The sequence below is a fragment of the Ambystoma mexicanum genome, chromosome 1q, assembly GCF_040938575.1.
Source record: "Ambystoma mexicanum isolate Mex_15411 chromosome 1q, UKY_AmexF1_1, whole genome shotgun sequence".
Lineage (NCBI taxonomy): Eukaryota > Metazoa > Chordata > Amphibia > Caudata > Ambystomatidae > Ambystoma > Ambystoma mexicanum.
Window position 1 is genome coordinate 1,300,932,453 of NC_090922.1, and position 6,247 is coordinate 1,300,938,699.

The following is a 6,247-nucleotide window of genomic DNA, read 5'->3' on the forward strand; positions in this document are numbered from 1 at the left end:
CTAGGAACAGCGCCAGGCCAGACGCTTGTTGAAGCCATGTTTCCGTAATAGCCAGTAAGTCTAAGCCATTCATGGAGTCTTCCGCCATTCTGGCACACGTGCTGGCTGAGGCCCCTTTTATTGACAGGCAGTCATGGCACAAATTCTTAAAGAGGCAAACACCACAGTGAGAATGCCACACTACACATGTAGGAGCGAGAAACTGCCTTTCCAATGTAGGTGAGTAAACACCAAGAGGAGATGTACTGCAAAGCCACTAATCTGCAGAACAAATATGTAATCAACCCACAACTAGGACCGGAAGCTGCAGGTGCTAATATTGAAATTAAGCACGAAAACTGAAGCAAAGAGATAATGAGTTTCCCTGGTGTAAAGCTGCATAGTGGGTAAAATTAGCCTGAAGTACCATTGGCCAGCCTACTCCAGTACAATGGTGACATGCTGTAAGCATGGAAGACTCTATGCTCGGAAAGAGGCTCCAGAAGTATTGAAGAACGGGGAAAGTGAGTCGGAATTTCCTATTGCCAATGGAGCAAAGCCTAATACAAGGATTGAGGGGTCTGTTGGGTGTCCTGACCCACGTTTGAGCTATCATGCTGCAACATTTGGTGCTGTGGGCTTAGAAAATCCAAGATGGCCAAGAAGCCCACATGTACGTCAGAATAGGAAAACTGTTTAGTTTAGTTTCTTTATTTATACCGCGCACCGAACCCTGGGGTAACTGGGCGCCGGAGACTTAGGTGCAATTACAACATGGCAAGACTTAGATGCAGTTACAACATGTGAGGAATTTTTTTTACTGTGCAGTACTGGCATGGAAAACATCATGATGGCCAGAACTTCCCAGAAAATGCATGAAGAATAGGCTGCCACCCATTTTTGCCTAGGTTGTGAGCACAGGAGGGCACTGCCTAAAACCACCATTGGGCTACCCACACAGTAGCCTGAAACCATTGGGAATGGCAATGCTGATTGCCAAAAGCAACCTAGAACTGTGGGGAATTCATTTTCTTAAATCCCAAAAATGGTTGCATTACCAGTACTCACCACTATCAGAAAGCCGGCGTTTTAAAACCACCAGACTTTTGTGTAAAACTGAACAAATGAAACAAAACCAGACCAAGGAAAGACTTGCTAAGAGGTGTATACAATGTAAAACTATACTCTGAAATGACTTGAAGAAAGTAATTATTTAATGTGTATGTAAAAATCGTAATAGACTTAAACTGGGGGACAAAAAGTGACATTTAGCTGAAACCTGGCTTAATGAAACTGAATTCTGCCTGACATCTACCCCCACAGGAGTTAAAACCTGCTCAGCCACTCTTCCCCTTGCCAAAAGGAGTTGTCATCTCTCTGATTAGATTAGGGGTGGAGCAGCTACAGGGAGTTGAACAAAGGCCTGTCCTGGGCCCAGGCAGATGGTTTATTGGGGGGATCGTAAATGGCTTCCTTTTGAACAAAGCCCTTCCTTGACTCAGGCAGATGGTTTATTGCGGGGGCCGTAAAATAGCTTCCTCTTGGCAGAAGCTGGGAGGGGCAGAGTCTCTGAGCTTGGCAGAAACTGGATAAACTGGTTTCTACACCATGTGACCTGAAAAGACACACCCCTGTTGGCCAGAATATGATTCTAAGAAAGATGTATAACTCACAGTGCAGACTTGTCAAAATTATTTAAATGATACCATAATTCTTGTGATTTTTCTGTGCACGTTTTAAGACACGTTGGGAATTTGTGTGATGTTCTGGGGCAAAACCCCGCTATTTATTGACACCACATAATCTGTGTTTAAGCTAGCGACCTGGAAAGTTACTGAGATATGTGTGGGAGGGGGGTGTACATGTGTATAAATCTGGAGAAAAATCTGATGTTGCAAAACCCACTAAAAAGCACAAAATGTTGCCATTTCTGAATGCAAGCCCGCAGGAAGAGCAGAGTTTGAACAGAGTATACCTCATGTGATATGTGATGGGTGCATATAATTTTAAACAAATGTGTACCTGTGCAAATATGTAATTGGGTCAAATATAGATTTGTGTGCAATTTGACAGGGGAGTATCCTTTCTGCAGACCATAAAACAGCATCACCATGACACACATTTCCTTCCCCCAATCAAAGCAGTGCGGAAAGCTTGACCAATGGGCAGTTGAGAGAGGGGCTGGCTAGTGATGCTGCACACACACCCACTTTCAAAAGACATAAAAAGAGCCACTGGAAGCTAGAGAGGAGATTCAAATCCAGTTGTTGCAATGCGCTCTGCCGGACCACACAACATCCAGAAGATACCAGATCCAACACTTAGACTTTAAAACTCCAAAGAACTTGATTCAGAACTCAAAGCAAGGGCCTAAACCCACAAACTGAGAACTCTTCTCAGCAGGCCTCAGCATCCAGCAAACCTAACAGCGGTAGCAGCATCCAGGAGCCGTGCAGATCAGCGCTGTGTCCGGAGGTAGCAGCATCCAGGAGCCGTGCAGATCAGCGCTGTGTCCAGAGAAAGCTGTGCAGAAAGATCCAGGAGCTGTGCACAGACGCTGTACCCAGAGATCCAGGAGCCGGGCCAGGAGCAGTGTCAGACCAGACCAGCAGAGCAGAGACCAGACGCTGTGCGCAGAGACCGTCCGGGGCGAAACCAGAACCGAAGCCTTCTTGACCCGATCCGTGAGACCTAGACCTTCCAAATACATTGTGAGTACAGCTAGGACGGTGTGAAACCAAATCTCTTAGTTTCCAGTGATATAATTCAATCTATTTAATCTAAGTAGAACTGCCTCCTAACTGTCACTTGTCAATTCTGCAGCCGCATAGCTGTCACCTGTCATTTTTAAAAGCTGTCACCTGTCAATTTGAGTTACTTTAAATTCGAAAAACGACCTTTACAAAATCGTTCATATCTCTGGAACCGTTTGGGCTAGAAACTTTCCTCTGAAAGCTTAGAATCTTAGCTTTTCAACGAACCTAGAACCGACTTGCTACTCCTTATACTTTTGCCGTAATCGTGATTCACGCATTTGCGAATTTTGCCGCGATTCGCAATTTGGTTAAAAATCCAGCCACGTGTGAAAACAGCAGCTTCCTTGCTTTCCTTCGCCAAAAATGTGTTTAACCTGCTAGTTACTCCTAGAGCATTGTTAAAGGGAGCCTGAGCTCATCCCAAGTATCTTTCACTCACCCTGAACCTCCTAAAGGGAATTAAAACCATTTTCAGCATATTCCTCACTTCATTGCCAGCACATATAAAAGCATTTTCGGCCTGTGTTTCAACTTCTATCCGTAGTCTAAGCTTGCTGGGGTGAACTGAATTACATTTGATTGCATGTCTGAGAACTGTGTGCTACTCTTCATTTCCTTACATTGCATAAGGGGGGGGGGAGTGGATTGCCAGAGAAAAGTGATTACATTGTTTTGTTGAAATCATATTGAGTATTTTCTGTACTGCATTTTCATTCAACATTGCATCCATCTGAACTTATATAAAGCATTCTCTACCACCTTATTCTTCTGTTCCTATTCCCAAGTGTGCTACCTCATCCTTATACTACTCCTGGGTAACCAAATCAGTTTACTAGTAGGACATTATTCACTGTTGATCACTGCTCATGGTTTAAGTGTGATATTAATTATTAATTGACCATAAAAGTGTGATATATCTATTTTGTTAAGTTTTTCTCAAATAAACCTTTTAAACTTGCAAAACAGAACTACTTCTTGGCTCAGTGGGGTCAGAAGGATTCTAAGAGAGGGGTGTTATATAGGGGTAGTCATCCAGAACTCATGAACTGGACATAAAGATATATCAATAAGGGTTTCCATTCAATATCCCAGACTAGGCATTGACTTAGCTGTAGTGTTGAATTGAATTCTCTTACAAACTGGGGGCTCGAGCCGGACGTCTGGGTTAGATCTATCACTTGTGCAGCTTAATACAGTGTGCTAACTGACGGGATACATACATCCAGTCAGATCACCACGCTGCATTGCGCTGTAAAGCACTCCTCAAAAGGGACACTCTAAGGAAAAGGTCTGTTTTGCAAAAATAAAATACTAATTTCTGTAAGTCAGGACAGAGACCAATCTCTAGAATGACGACCTTAGTAGACATGAAAATAGCCAGAGAGCACTTCTTACATAAGTTATTTGTGAGAGGTGAGTGGACTCACCAGGACCAAACGGTCTGGTTGCAGGCCATCACGCAACAGGTCACTGAAACAGGGTCAGATAAATGGAGAGATCAGGGTCCCTTACATGTGGCCCTGAGTGAACTATACATGGCTCCTAAAGCTAAGGATGAACAAGACAAGATGGTTAGGATAGCGGCATATTTGTATCTATATATGGGAGCCATGCAAGACAGATGTGCGGAAGGCCACGATCTGGCAAATAGGCAACAGATGGCGTTAGAAAAGGTCCAATCTGACCTGGTCTCTTCTGAGCAGAGGCTGCAGAGGAGCCAGGAGGCAGAAAATGATAGTAGGCAGTATATCATTAAAATAAAAGAGGACATGGATATACTGCAACAGGAAAAGGCTGACCAGGATACCAGAATTCTGGCCTTGCAGAAGGAACGCCAAGACAGTTTGGACTCCCTACTGCAGAGCCAGAAAAAGCTGGAGCAACAGATCAATTTCAACAGGGCATGCACAGAGCAGGTAGCCACCCTGCAAATCCAATTAGACAGAGAGAAAGAGGAGAGCAATAAATTGATCCTGAAAGACCTGGATACCCAGGCAGAGTTTGATCAGGAGCGCCAGAAAGCTGGTGCCTTCCAAAGGCAAAGGGACGACCTGACGGCACAGATGCAGACTCTTAATCAGGAAAGGGACACCTTAGGCCAGGAAGTCTGCCACTTAAAAAGAAAAATGGAAGAAAATCACCTGGCCCACCAGGGACTGGGTGACCTCCAAAAAGAACACCAGGACTTGCTAGAGCACAGCAGGAGGGTGGAGGAGGCTCTGGCAAGACAGGAGCAGGCCAGTAGGGATGGGACTCAGGAGGTAACCCTCCTGCAGCAAAGACTGGCCCAGTGCTCCAGGACCAATCAGGAAACGCAGAGAGAGAATGAGGCTCTCTGCCAGCACAATGATAGGCTCCAACAACAGGTAGCGATGCAGGAGAGACTGATAGACTCTAGTAAGGCCTTAACGGAGGAACTGAAGGCGCAGGCTCTTGCATTGCAACAGGGAGCAGGGGCGGATAGAGACCAGGTTTGCTGGGAAAGGGAAACTCCTGAGCATAACCTCAGGAGCCCTAGTACCAGAGGCCTTTATCTCTCTCAGTCCCTGGACTCTGCCACCCCCATGTCCCCTGGCACACATGAGCACCGGGCCACAGGGATGGCAGAGTACTATCCAGCCAGAAGCATGGGGCTCATAGGCCAATACCTCCCAGGAATGGATGGGCGGGCATCCGGGTATGGGCACCCAAGCACAGTGCAATTTAGTGGGGAACCCCAGGAGAATAGGCCCATTAAGGGCATCCTGAAAACTTCTGCCCAGTTAGGTCAGCGGGGGGGTACCCATCAAAACCTGGCAGCAAGGAGGAATCTGAAGACTCCTCTGAACGGCGCAACACACAGGAGACCAGGTCCCCACATTCTGCCAGCCATTCCCAGGCTCGCAGAATCCGGGAAAACCTGGAAGATCAGACAGGAACCTCTGGGAGCAGTGCCTCTGAGTCAGAGGATGAATGGACCAGGGTTACCCGAAGCAAAAAGGCCAATAAGGCAAAAAGGGCCTTGCTTAAGGACCCCTTAAACAGATTAAGGCAATCAGGAGTGTCATCACGCCTTATCATAAGAACGTATTCCGTTTGGGAGCACTTGGAGCTCTATGAGCAAATGATGGAGACTTTTCATTTGAAGGACAGCCAAAGCTGTATTCAATATGTAAAGTGGACATTCTCCCCTGAATACTCCAGTTTCTTTGCGGGGCTGGAGGACCAAAATCATTCAAGGTGGTCCACCTATAAGGCGGCCATCTTGAAACATTTTTCTGTGCACAGAAATCCCCAAGAGGCTCGCAAGGCAGCCTACAATTTGCAATGTGGGGAGGATCAGGCCCCACAAGAGTTTGTGCAAGAACTGAAACGTGCTTTTGCGCAGACCACCAGAAGAGTGCGCACAGACAGCAGAGAGTTTGTCAATACATTTTTCCATGCTCTCTCTAAATATATAATGACTCAGCTTGTGAGAGATTTTCATGAGAAAAGATCTTTAGACTGGGTCATTGAACAGGCTACCAGGATCT